This window comes from Lepisosteus platostomus, chromosome 10 (assembly GCF_059453375.1).
Source record: "Lepisosteus platostomus isolate fLepPlt1 chromosome 10, fLepPlt1.hap1, whole genome shotgun sequence".
NCBI classification, from domain to species: domain Eukaryota; kingdom Metazoa; phylum Chordata; class Actinopteri; order Semionotiformes; family Lepisosteidae; genus Lepisosteus; species Lepisosteus platostomus.
Window position 1 is genome coordinate 57,289,876 of NC_142620.1, and position 15,059 is coordinate 57,304,934.

A 15,059-nucleotide genomic window follows, 5' to 3' on the forward strand; every position below is an offset into this window, starting at 1 on the left:
TGTTTGGTCAGTTTTCAATATGAATGAATCATCTGAAAAATTGAAACAAAACACATCCCTGAAGATTGTTTTTTGGCCCTTTAACATCCCATTTATGTAAGACAACCAGATCTCCTTTTTTCCTTTTGTAAGTCATGTATGATCTAGCTTTTTTACCATGTAGTAAATAAAAATGATTTCAAGTCAAAATACTTTTATTTATCCCCAGGGGGGCAATTTAAGCAGCAAGTGCTGCAACATACAATACAAAGAAAAAAACAAAACACTATAATAGTAACCGCTTGGTGGCACCACTCTGCAGAATGAACATTTCAGATATACACTGGCATACACTAACTCAGTTCACTGAGGCTTGAAGAGCTCTTTTGGTGTTTCTTCCTGTTCTGAAGTGAATGTGTCAGTCCTGATATAAGCTGCAGTGGCTCTTGCTCTATTTCTGCAAAATGATACACTCCAATTAAGCAAGAAAAACAAGAAGCCTTCCCATGCCAGCCTGTCTCTGAGCTTTGACAAAGGAATTAAAGCTGTCATTTCTATTCCAGAGATTGACCTAGTTTTGCTCTTTCAACAGCAGCAGAGGCAGCAGGAAACTTAAGATAGCCTCAGTATTGTCTCTCCTTTCAGAAATTTTTTGTACATCTTCTGACTCATTTCAAAACACAAAGGTACAATCCCTAACCACCCTCCCTCTTATCTAAGTATAATTATGTGATCGGAGTGATTGTCTCCTTTATAATAAATTAATGGGATATTAATGGCATGGTGTTAAAATTGCACCTCAAGTGACATGTAGTTAACAAGTCACTAAGGTCAGTTACCCAACAACTTATGTTATAAGGATATTGTTCACGAGGCATATACTTCTTATGGTGTTAGGATATGTTAACAGTAGATAACTCAAAATGAACAATCTGTGCATCCTGTTGTATCATAATATTATACTGCTATATTGATATGTGAACATGTTTATCTGATGGTTTTAATTTTAGATGAACAGCTTTTTAGAGAAATTAGTAGGTAAGGGCAGCAACCTAAGACATGGATGATTACCTAAAATAACACTTGATTTATTTCTTTATATGAGACCAGGTAGCATGAAAGGCACTATATCACGATTAATATAATAATAATGATATGTCATGACAATGTTTGATTTCTTTGATGTAACTTTATTCTTCTGATTCTCAATATGTTCCTTAGCTATCCAGCTTTTGGCATCAATTTATTTTTTCAATCACAGCAGACGCTTCTGAAAGGCTCCACAAATCATAACTGTGACACGCTGTATTCTTAGTCCATTATTGAACTGCCAGTCTCCCTGCCAGCTTCACTGCAGGGGTTTTTCAGTCCTAAACTCAGGAAAATGAGAAAAAATTCTAGCATCTTATTGAAAAGAGCAGCCTTAAAAATGATGTTCCTTTTATATTGTAAATTAAGTTTTAAAGGCATTTTGTACAGTAAGAAATGTAACTCACTCTTTTCTTCTGAGTCATTTTAAAAATACAAGCATACTATTTAAAATACTAGATTAACTGTTCATTACAACAAAAATATTGTAGTGCCTGTAAAGCCCAAAATAAAGCAATTACTGTCCACATACTTGATAAGTGTGTATATACTTCTTGTTTTAATATTTACTTGCCAGAATCATGTTCAAACATCATTTATGCCCTTTCCCAGGGATTGCATTGATGCATTGTCCAAAAGAGAAGTTCTTGTGATTTAAGAAACTACACTTCCCATTTTTAAATTCCTCACTGTGGTAAGAATCCCGTCATTGGACCTTTTAATCAGTGCCTGTGCTGTTCAAAGTGCTCCATCTCAGTCACCCTCGCTCTCCTAGGTGATTCGTCTTTGCAGTGTCCCTGTCACCCACCCCCAACCCTGTCTGAGACTGCACTCAGAAGAGGAGAGCTGGCAACTGCATTGAAATTCATCACCAGGGATGTAAAGGGTGGTATGTTTGCATGTGTGACATCTCCTACCTTGCAGAACTGAGAAGAGCTTCTGTCCTATAAAGGAAAAACACTGACACAGAGACAAGTTTAATATACAGTATTTATCTGTCACTGCCTGCCTTTTTGCCATCATCATTCCTCTCTCACAACTGAGTTTTACCAGACTGCTAAGTCATGGCACGTCTTCTTAGATATAAAATCAGAATGTGCTCAGTGCTCTGATATTGAACAAAATTCCCAAAGCATTAACTTTATATTCAGGATTTAAATTTAGCTCCTTGCACTTTTTTGAATATACAAGATCTTAAAAGTCATCATCCAAGTTAAGAGAAGGCACTGAAAATCTCTAAAACATATTCTAAAACACCAGAAAGCCAACACATTTGATAAATTGCTCCAAATTAGAGTGTGCCAAAATAATTGTAGACCAAGGTGATTGTTTGACAAGTAGTACTTTACTACAAAGTCACCTGGGAGATGTGACATTGTACTCTTTGTTCTTTTTAAATGCCTTTTACTTTTTTCAGTGTAGAGTGCATGATTGGAGGTAATTTGCTAGCTCGTGCTGCACTGTTCTAGATTTTAAAATTCAGTTGTTATACTGAACAGAATTTGCTAAATATATTTTACAAAAACACATTTGTGCACTGCATTTATTTAATGTTAATTAATTAAAAAGATTCATTGACTCAAAATGACCATTTTGAATTTAACCAAATGATTCTAATTTTAACCTTAATTAACATTTGAACAATAGCACATCTAGTGCCACCTACTGAATAAGTAGTTTCTTTCATTTATCACCTGGCAGATCTTGAATGTAACTTCTGTAAAAAGTAATAATGCCTTAGGTTAAACTGATCATGATACGTGTTAGTTCACTGTAAGAATTTAATATTTAATTTGTAAATCGAAATGATTTCTTGGTTTAATATTTAAATTTCAGACTTTATTTTCTCAACAGCCCGCGAGATTGTCTTAAATGAAGCACATCCACCATCACAACATTTATCAAAACAAAAATCCTTTCTAATCTGGCCAGAAGCTATCATGGTTCTAACCAGTATAGTCAAATTAAATTTGTTCAGGAGCTATTTTAATGCTAATGTCAGATGCTTGTCTCCTAATGCATTTTGATTAGTATGAAGTCCTCTCCTTTTTAATGAGCTGGAGATGATGTAGCATGGAGTGATCTGATATGTTATCTTTTTGAAGGAGAAACAATTACTGTTAGTAAAGTTACTTCCTTCATCAAATTAAAAAGATTTTAATAGGATCACACTCTTGCGAGAAGTAAATATGGAGTTTGTGTGGAGATTCTGTTAAATCACTTTATTCTGTAAAATCACTTTTTTCTGTTAAATCATTTTAGCTTTCTTGTACAAATTACAAAAAACTGCAACAGTGCCTAGAGTGCAATTGCTTTGATAGTAGGTGTCTGTGGTATTGGGACTTTTGTTAAACTTATTCTTTGATGGTTCTGCTTTTTTATGATTGTTACTGTGTAACTTATTTTCTAATAGTTTAATGCATATAGCTACAGTAGTTTAATGCAGATGGCTAATGTAGATAGCTACAGTAGATAGCTATAGTGCTTTTTACCTTCAAGTTAATTTAAAAGACTGATACACATGGTATATTCATTCTATATGTTGCTGTATGGTGTCTACAAAGTCTTTCTGCTCTCCGAAGGATAACTGACTGGAGGACGGTGTGTGAATGTTACGTTTACACTTCTCATGTCCCACTGTTCTGGCCTGCACTGAAATATAGGGGCTTAATAGTTGTGCCATATCACATTACTGAAACATGACTTTTACATTAAATTATCTAGAATATTGCTCAGTTTACACTGCAAAATTTGATTTAAAAATAGCTTGTTGCAGTACCACTGGCTGTGAGAATGTCGTGGGTGCTGCTATTTGTTCTCTTACACGAGCAGAGAATAAACTAGCACAAAATGATGACAGCAAACCATGATACATAGGAAATTTATATCACACATTCTATGATAAAACATGATCACACCAACAAAAATAATTTTGTACTTAGAGAATGCTTGGCTATGGGACTATATTGGTCTACAGTAGTTTGGCACATTATATCATATTATCTGACTGCTTTGACGTGACTGTACAATGTCCCTCTTCACTTAATTAGGAGAAATGTTGTACCACTATTGTATTGTGTTGTTTTTGTTTTACTCATAATACTTCACATGCTGCATCATTACTTACCTTCTCTATGACTCAAACTGAAGACTGATGGAAAGCACCGTTCAACTTTAACAGCCTATTAGTATAGAATGTGGGTTTTGTGGTTGTCTTTCTGGGGAGTGTTTTGACAAGTATAGGATAATCACAGCTGCATCTGCAAACAACAGAAGGGATGGCCTAACAAATTCCTCTGCTCACATTGCTCTTTGTGGAAACCAGTGATGCAATGCATTGTGTCTGCTTCTGGCATCGTTTCAGAGTTTTCTATTTGCCATGTGTAACAGTGCAAGGATTAACTCCTGGTGAAAAGGCTCTAGCAATTCAGACAACAGAAATAGTTGATGTTGTGCTTTTTGTATCCATGTATGTTTTTTGTGTGTTTGAGTAGTGGTAAATTATTTCTTCATATTTTTCATGCATACTCTAAAAGCATCTGTAAATAAGTACATTTACAGCATGCTGGTCCTCCATGTGAGAGGGTCCATTTTTGGCATTGTTATTGCCTAGGAAGCATTTTAGTAGAATCAGATAATATTCTCAAGATCATTATTTTGTGTTCACAGTGGTCTTTTTGGAGGCCTCAGCACACTATAACCCAATACAAATAAATTACCCTCCAAAAGTATTTTTTGCTTTCCAATCAAACAGTTTGTATTTTTATAACAAGATTATGAATGTTAAGTACAATATTTTACTATTTTACTAAATATATGTATTTGCCAATTAATACATTTGATGCTTTTATTTCCTAAGCAACTTACATTCACACTCATTATTATTTATCCCATTATTATTATCCCATCTGAGATTTCAGCCTCCTAACTTCCAGCTACATTTTCATACTCTGATCACTGACACAGTGCTAACTTCCTCAGCTTTTTTTTGGTAATTCCCTGCATGTATTTGATTAGAATAAAAGTAAATGATACATTGTATTTAACTCAGAGACCATAAGGTTTGGGACACATTCGTATTAAGTAAATATCAGTGTTTGGGGTCAGTTTTGACTTTGCTGTCCAACTACTTTTGAGGGTCACTATATATTCCATAACAGCAGAATTTACCTATCGACCTAGATATAGACAAAGACGCCCTACTTGTATATTAAACACATTGCCGAACAAAATACCTTTCTGTTCTCATGCTGGTGTAGTTACATTTAAGAAGTGCCCCTGCCAGCTTTCAAACCTTAATTGCTAGCAATGAATAAAAAGATGTTTTTAATTTGCTGATTTATGTATGCTCGCTTCGTATGCAACCACATAAGTATAGATTAAGGTATGCATACTGGAGCCAAGGAAGTATGTCATAGCTCAGAGCTTAAGTTCTGAAATTGTCCCTGGGGAAAGCCAGTGGTAAGCGATAAACATGAGGAGCTCCAGTCGAGTTTTATTGTTTCCTTGATTGATGATCTCATTTCAGTCCACTTACGACCTGAACTGTTGGAGTGACATGCAGTGCTGGAGTGCTTAGCCCTTGGCTTCAAGTCCAATAAGTGGGACTCTGACTAATGAGATTTAAATGAACATTTTTCTTTTTTTATAAAATAAAGATCCTTTTTTTTTTGTCAGAGTCATGGAAGCTGTATCAGAGAGAAAGACACTTGAAAAGAGAAATAAAGCCAGGATTTCCCACTGCTTTGGGACATTTGTATTATTTGTATCCCGCCGATTCTCAAAATCAACTGGTTCACACACACTGCAGAGGGCATGGCCTGCAAAGCTCAACTCTGATAATCTGAACACCCAACACTTAATTGATTAAAAAAACATGTTTCACAGTTACATTTACATTTTTTATTTAAATTTCTATCTAATTGTGAATATTGACATACGTTTCTTGGATGTGAAGGAACTTGGAAAACTTGAACCAATCAAAGACAAACTCATTAAATATTTAAATGCATTTTTGTATTGTTGATTCTATTTTCAAAAAGGGCTATAGGATCTATTTTTCTTAAGGATGCTTAAACATTTAAAGCTTGATAATTTATTGTTGATAATGTTTTATCAGTCTTTTATGGACTCTTAACTTCTACCCTGATTTGCTTGTTTGGGAACCTGAATCTGAAGAGAAAGAACAAACTGGGGAGTGTTCTCAGACTATGTCAGACTGCCGCTGGTGTCGATGTTTTGGTCCTGTCTCAGGTCCACCAGGTAAGAGTCCCACGTAAAGTGTATTCCATCCTAGAGGACCCTTCACATCCTTTGTGTAGTGAATTCCAATCATTCTCCTCACATTGAAGATACATATTTCCCAATTTAAAAAAACAGGCTTAAGTTCTCATTTATACATGTGGCTATAACCTTGCTTAACAGGTGATTCTTTTGTGTATGTATATGTGTATTGTATGTCTAGTTTCTTCCAAACCAAATTGCCCCTTGGGGTTACTAGCCTTACTCTTTCTTTTAAACAGAGAAATCTCTTGAGATGTCTGTTACGCTATGACCTTTTAAAGCTAATAACATTTTCTTACTGTGACTCCAGGTGAAGTTTCTGTAGCACTGACTTACACAGTGTTACCTGTACTGCTTCCATGTGGTATTTTCTTCCAAAGAGAAGCAGTGAAGTATAGCCCAGATTACAGAAGTCAGTAGAGTTTACAGCTGTTCTCCTTCCCTGATCTCTTACAATAACAATTAGCTTCACAGGAGCAGGGTGGGGAATGACATCCCTGCGGCTGCTTGCTTCAGCTGATGCTCTGACTCCAGTACTGGATCCCATTAAGCATGTTTTTTTTTTTAATCCTTTGTCTAGTGGTTCCAACACTAGTATATCATGCAAATATCATGAGGTTGTTGTGATTAGACATTGGTCATGCCCAGGTTCGAAAACGTAGAAAGTCTTCCTTCAGTCTGATTCTTCAGACAAAACAGCCTTTATAATCAGAATAGGACTAGTATTAGAGCTGCTATCTATCTTGTTAAATAGCTGCAAGTGGTGCACGTTATCTCACAGTGGAACACAACAGGGCTAAGTGAATCCTTGTGTGGAGCTGGTTTGATCCCACTGTGAAGTTTATAAGGCCATAAACTTCTGTGTTTCTGGTTACATGACTGACCTTCCTTTTAGTGTCTTTTTTATGCGCTCTGTGGGATTAGAATTTTCACTTTCTTACTTTCCAGCAGTTGCTGATAACCTTCCTCTGGTCTTACGATGCAAGTTAACCTCTCTGTCAGGGTTATTTCCAGTGTCATTCTGAGCTCCTTTCTGTGCTCTTTCCAGGACACATGTTCCAGTATCGCAATAGTATATTATGGTTTCTCAAGTACAGTGATAGAACGCCAAAGCCATGCAAAGTGGACATTTAAAATGAGCTTGCTAAAATATCACAGGTGTTTGTAATTTTAAGCATGGGGAAAGCCAAGTAAGTGCTAAGGGCGTTTATCAAGGAACAATTGTTAGGCTTCATTCTGTTTTACTGTGTTAATAGCACTGTAGTGGACAAAATACTACTAATAAAAGTGTAGTTCTTCCTATCTAGTTCTGTTATGAATCTTTTATTGTGAGATATTTCAGCAATTGGCTTATATATTCCACACTTTTGTTCTGACACCTAACAATGCTCATGAAATACACATGACAAAAGACAAACCATTTAATTACATTCAGCCTACATTCTCTTACAAAACTAGTCTAAAATGATCTATTAAAATGTCCTAGTCACCTACCCACTACTGACAATCTTACAACAGGCATTTCCTTTGTAGAGCAGTTATTTCCAAGCTACAGTAAAATGCATTTTCATGTTGAGTAATTATCAGTTATTTCTGTAAACAGCATATATTGAAACAGAGAAGAGATGCTTATTAATGCCAGCAGGGTGCACTCATTGATTAGAATGGAAGACTGCTGCTTCAGAGCTCAAGGCAAGAAGATGAACAAGTCCAAGAGAAGAACAGCATTGCTCCAAGCAAACAGAAATGCATGGTGCCTGTTATATTCCTGAGATCTCTTTCGTGTAATTGGATGTTGAAGCCAAAAAAGCTGTGAGCTGGAAAAAAGTGATAAAATGCTTAAGAGCACATTTCAAAACAATTTTGGATCCTTGATTCATCTAAAACCCTTCTTCCTTTCTTTGTGTATGTGCAAAGAAAGCTAAATAATTGGTAGCCTATTATTTTACATGCTAGAGTAGCAATGTAAATGTACACTAATGCTTTAAGTTTACATGTGTGGAATATATACACAATATATGTATTTGCTGAAGTTTAGTCGTGTGTGTGTAGTACATTTTCAAATCACTTTTCTTATACATTTTATGTACAATTGTCAATTATGTTATCTCTAAATTCAGACCCAAAACTATGTAACACGGTCCAAATCTTTAGATGGCATATCTTAGGCTCAATTAATACACATTTATTTTTAGGGAAAGTAAGGAATTTTGTTCAGTTTAACACAATCCTCCAACATCATCAGTTCTTATATAATGAAGGACTGGAATGTCAGTGAGAGGTCAAGGGAAAGGCTGAGCTGCTCAGAATTATATCCAAGGAAAGCAGAAACCACAGTTGCAATCAGAGATGGGCCTTGATTCTACCCAGCATCTTCCTTCTTTTTTTTTTATAATTGGAACATTTTATGCATGACTCGACTTTATTAAACATAAAACACGCCACAGAGTTCCAAGAACAAAAAAACGCAAATTTCAGTTTGTTTATTTGTTTATTCGGAAATAGTTTTACCAGCAGAGTTGCATTTGATGAATCACCCTGTACTCATAAGTGTCCCTCAGGGACACTGAAAAAGCAAGCTGGAGGAAGAGAGAGACACATGCAGAGACAGAGGGAGGGAGGAAAGGAGAGAGGGAGAGAACAAAAGTTATCTTAAAATTAGCTTCACTTTGGAGAACAAGGCTTATGTAAACTGGAACAGCAATATTCCAAGGAGAATACATCCTTTAGTTAAAAGATCAATACAGAATAATAGCTGGAAGTGGTCAGGGAGAGTACATGCACATTACAAACCTAGTGCATGATTTGCATTGGTGATGTCACACATAGCAAGCTAAAGAAACAAGGAGATCATGTCATGTCATCTTTATGAGGACATGTCCACCATAGTGTCCAGATGACTCTTTACAGCTGACATCTTATTATCCTTCATGTTCTCAAAAAGGCTGTATAGTCACTTATGTCTGTGTAGCTGGGCTTTAACAAACACTAGCTGTGGGTGTTTAGCATCTAAGAATTTTTTCTTGTTTTGCTTTGTAAACATCTCCAGGTTTCCTCCCTGGGACTGGATGAAATACAATAGTGACTGTGAGGTTGGGGTTTACATGTGGTCACAAGTGCAGAGAGAATGCCAATCGTTTCTGTGAAAGACAGACTGGAAATGTGCATTAAATCCACATGCTCTTTCAGATACATGCAGCAGCCTAAACAGCACCTCAGTAAAGAAAGAAGCTCTACCCCCTTCTCTGAGAAAAGGAGACCCTTCGAAAGAACCACCTTGGGGATTTAACTCCTGCACAGTGAGTTGGGAGCCTTTTATAGACCTTTTGTAGGACACAGGTTCACCCCAGTCCCATTTGCAGTTGTACAGAGAGAAGAGTCACAGATTTCATTTGTTGGGTCATAGTTATTGAAGTTAAAAATCAGTTTTTCCCTTTCAAAGGGAATCCCTTAATGAGCTGCTGTGAAGCAGCAAAGCCACTCAGTTGAGTGCTTTCATCATAGAAAGAGGCTAGCTGAGGCTGTAGAGGTTGGGGTATCTGTCATCCTCACTGGCACAGCAGGAAAAAAATCACATTTAGTCAATATCTAAACAAAGAGCATTCCTGAGACCAGGCACAGAAATGAGTGTCTTGGTCTGTGTCTCAGGTTTATATAATGTGCTCCACTGGCTAGAACAATAAGTGTTTTCATGAGTGTCTGTTGAAGAAGTGATGCGATACATTTGATAATTACAAGCAATTAAGAATTAAATGTAAAGCATTAGAATTTTTTTAATAAACAGTAAATGGCAAAAGTATATATTTTTTGTTTTTAATGACTCATTTTCCCAGTGTGACTGTGCTTTGTTATTCAGGGATGGGCCTTCTTTTTTTAATTTGTGCACTTTAGACTACAAAGGGCTTCACACAAGTAGAGATGTAGCAGATGAGCTTTTTCGATGAGACAGGGCTCTGAGAGACAAGGCTTATGATGACTCGGCTGTTTCACCTGCTCATGTTCACCCTGGCTGTGATGGGGACAAATCCCCTGAGAGCTTTCGGTAGATGCTCCTTCAGTGCATGTGCTTTTGTGTCTTCTGTGCTTGTCTGTTTTTTTCTGGTCCTTTCAGATGCATGTTTGACAGGAGGGCCGGGTCATAAGAAGGGCTACAGACAGGGACCTCAGGTCTGCCCTGCTCTTTGTGCACTAGCAAATAAATAAGTAAATGTGAAGACTACCCGGAAATTAGAAGTAAAGAACACGTGAATAATTATGTGCTCTTGTGGTAAATATCAAAGGTTCCATTTTCAAAATTGTTTTTAAAAATATTATCTAAACAAGATGGGCTGAGCAACGTTCTCATGTTCTGTAACCTTATTTTCTTACAACCACAGTTCTGGAGATCTGTTTGATGGATGTCCTTATTAAAATGTTGTCTGTAATAAACAGCTAGTGATGCTCATATACTGTCCTCCTAAGATACATTCGTAATGTCTTGTGTAGATTTTCAGTACACAGGCTAGTCCATTTCCTTTGGAATATTCAATGTTAAGCTATAGATACTGACACAGTTTCAGTTATAAACAACCCATCTTCCCATAGAATATTTATATGCATGGAAGTGGTTAAATAATAATTCTATGCAGTATCAGTTCACACTGGAAAAAAGTTATAGATAGGCAAATATTTATTTGCTTTGGATAGATTTCTATGACAAATGTAAATAATTGAATGTTTCAGTAATTTTCTCAAATAATTTCACCATTTACAATATATTGTTTCATATTTTCAGTTTAAAAAACACAACATAAATGGAGTCATGTCAATTACCCTGGATTTTATTTTTATGCTAAGAACATACAAAGTATTAATTCTAGTACAAAAAGTTATCCATCTTTCCAGATTAATCTCTGATTATATGATGTTCTAAAAATAACAGATGTCTTTTGTACTTTTTGTGTGGGAGAATAGTGCCGATTTAAAGACAATTGTGGATTTTTTTATAGTGTACAGTACTAAAATGTGTCATTTTTTTTTCCTCTTGAATATTTACTTTATTATGATCAATACATATTGCGGCTACCAATTTAAAATAATGATGTTTCAGGCAATGGTGAATAGTTAGATAAGTTAGATAAACATATACAAACTTGTTTTTGCAATTGTGATTTTTTATCAATACTTCTATAATCTAGATCTGAATAGATTTAAATAGATTTAGAATGGATTTAACACCACTGAGCTGAACAGACAAAAGAGCTTTGAAAGTTTCAATCTTGCCTGTTAAATGAATTGAAAGATCACTCGTCCAGATGTAGCTTTACATGTTTCTATGGAACATTATTTTTAGCCTGTCTTGCAACAGATGGAACTTATTTTTGCAGTTGTGAAAGTTTCTGTGGATGGCTGTTTTCCTTGGCCGTTTCAGCAATGCAAAACAAGTAGTTCAGGTCTGTATGATCTATCTTGTCAACCTCAAGCTTAGATGACTCCACATTGTTCAGTACTGGGGCATCCATCTCTACAGCTGGGCTATTAGTCTCATGTGCAGGAAAATTGGATATGAAGTGCTCCACAAAAAGATTTCAACCATTTCAATAATCCACATATTACAGTTGTATTGCAAACATGCACTGTCAGTGACTGTAAAATTAGCTTTATTTACTTATCCTCTTATATGCTATTTAATATATAAAACATACAGTTATATGTAAAATTAGAAGTAGACTGGATAATGCATTAAGGTGTTGATGGCTTTAACATGAATATTTTGGCTTTAATTTCATTTCCACATAATCTTTTGCTGTACTGAACAAATACAGTCTAAAGAACTAGCTGCTTCAGAGAAGGCAGTGGTTTTCCTATGAGTTCCTCCTTAGATTAGGCTGTGACTGTATTTAATGAGGTGCCACTCAGTAGCTTTTGAGTTGGGTAGGTTCCTGGGTGCTCAGCAGTATGTACACACCATATAAATTATAAAATGTTTGGGTTTTTCACAGTCTCTGACTAATACTGCCTTCCCACAGAAAACACTATCATTACCAATTCCCCTGGATCCCAGCAGCAGGACTTCTTTGATTCTGTTTCTCAAAGACCTTCGTCTCTCTGGTCATTATTTCTGCTGGAAAACTTTCTCAGCTGTGTGCAGAATAGAACAGATGATGCTTGAAATGTAATTCAGATTAAAATCAAACTAGAACATTCAAAACTGACATGCAGTTATTTGCAATAAATATCTAATGTTTCCCCCTTTTCTAATTAAGATAATGTATTGTAAAATACATAATCATTACATAATAGCACAAAAATGCCTTGTTTATGTGCTCTGGTGTGGTACTTATGCTAAAATTTACTCAAGGTTCTTACAAACCTGATTAAAGGTGATTTTAATTCAGATTATGATTGTATGAATTGTAGAAGCTTCTTTTTATCACAACTTTTGCATGTATGTATAATAGACAGAATAACAGAAGTGTGGGGAAAATGCAAATGCCGAATTTTTGCAGCTGCTGTTTTGTGCTCAGTGCCCTTTCTTTTTGCCTTTTTCACTCTCTGCAGAGGTTCTGCTTGGCTGCTGTGCAGGGAGAAGCTTTCTAGAAAAATAAAATGATTTGAATTCCTCCATGAATATTAAAGGACAGTTCCATTACATATTCAATGTATAATATTAATATACATTTAAATCACAGAAGTTGATTCTATGTTCTTTTTCAATAGCTTCAACAAACAAGTAAACATTTAGAAGTTAATCAGTAAACAAGTAAATTACAGGGCAGTCATGCCCTGAATGGGGTTATTAGTAAGTATACCCTTTCCTTTATTATTTTTTAAGTAATTATTGTAGGATAAACATGGTATTGTTTTTACAATTTGTATGCTGTCACATCAATTAATCATTTGCAAAAAATATATTCAATAAAATTGAAAATGATGTGCAGTATATGGGTCATCATTGTGCATTTATATCAAGAACCTCTACATTAGTGATCAGTTCATGGTGGGTTCTTTATGAGCTCAGATATAAACATTCAAATAATGTGAGATAGACAAGTTGACACATTGCACACACATCACAGGCATGATCCTTCATTCAAGCTGTAAAGCAATTGTCACATCAGTAGTGTTATTGTCCGCTGTTTGACACTGACATATAGGTGTACTGAGATCATCACACAGGTAGTTTGGATTGATTCAGCAATCTTAGCATCTACTAGCCTGATCTTGTCAATTCTCAGAATCTAAGAAGAAAACTGAGCCATGTCACTGCTGGGATGGGAGACTACAAAGGACGTCCAGGTGCTGCTGTAATTTGTCTGTGGACCAATAGGTGGCCCTTACTATTGGAGCAGAATCTCCAAATTCTGTTGTCCAGTTAGCATCTGGGTCTGAAGGAGGTCCCGACTACTCAGAGATCAAAGATCCTATGGCAGTGTTCATAAGAACAGTGGTGTTAACTTCCATGTCCAGGCTAAAGTCAACTTTGGCTTTGCATAATCTAGCCTCTGAAAATGTCATCCTTTTTTTAATTGATGATGTAATTTCTCAGTTTTGTACCTGCTGTATCATGGACAGGATAATGGCTGTAGCACTTTACTCAGAAGGTACTTTAGTTTGGTAATGGAAGAAGTGGTTTCCCACCTATAGGTAATGTGCTTTTGGATCCTTTACAACGAAATGCACTATATTAAAACAAGATATTATAAAATATGTTTGGGGATTAATATAATCATATGGGAGGATGATGGGATTATGTTGAAGCTGATGCTGCTGTAAGTAACTGATGTACAGTTATCATTAGACTGTGTGTTGGTGCACTCATTAACAACAAGCTTACTCATAATGTTGTCATTAATGGCCTCCTACACAAATTGCACTGCCACCAAAATGATTATTCAGAAAACTTTCATGGTTTCTCCTGTACACGCATTCTCTGCCATTGCCAAATGAGATTCAAAACTGAGATTAATCTGAAAGCACTTCTCTTTGCCAGTATCTACAGGGTGTTTTGTAAATGTTCATGCACAAATGCACCCATGCCTCAAGTTAGAATATCTGTATAAGATGGTTTTGGCATTTGTAATCTGTTTTATGAGCTGTCCACCCTGCCCAATTGCTGTAGCTGCTCAATGTTCCCTATGGCTTCTTCTGAATCTGACTCTTATCACTAAGTCAATTTTTATGATTTTAACTCTAAGCATTAGGTTAATAGGGTACGGCTACGCTTGTATGGCAACGTGTTTGTTTGGCATGATGCTGAAATCACAGAGGCAAGCATTGCATTCAAGGATGTACAGGGATCATTTGGAAAATTTAAAATCTACATATATGTCGTGCGTATGTAAAATGGTGTCTGTAGAAAAATAATTTTCCAGTAATTTGTCAAATTTTTTCTCTGGTGTGTATTTAACTGTTTGTTCTGAAGAATACTTGTATCAGGTCCCAACAGGCCTTCCCTGTTCAAGATTAAAAAGGTTCAGTTCCTTAACCCTGTGAGTGTAGGATATTTTTCTTAAACACCTTGAATGTATCTGGATGCTGTTCTTGGAAGCTCAGAGCAGGAATATCTTTTTGTAACGTGGTGACCAAAACTGTGCACCATACTACTGTATACTGTACTACTGTGTACTGCACTACTGTATATATCCTACTGTATATTATGTTTGCATTCTTAATTCCATTCACCCATTGTCTTGATGTGTCGAAATAAAAATATGTTTTTTCATAGA

At 35.9% G+C, this 15,059-nt stretch overlaps 1 long non-coding RNA gene across 1 annotated transcript; it reads left to right on the plus strand.

Moving 5' to 3' along the window:
* Positions 1-8,543: 8,543 nt before the first annotated feature.
* Positions 8,544-15,059, plus strand: LOC148654180 (uncharacterized). The gene is made up of 3 exons (XR_015924987.1): positions 8,544-10,618; positions 11,718-11,783; positions 12,360-15,059. It is a non-coding gene; the product is annotated as an uncharacterized LOC148654180 (long non-coding RNA).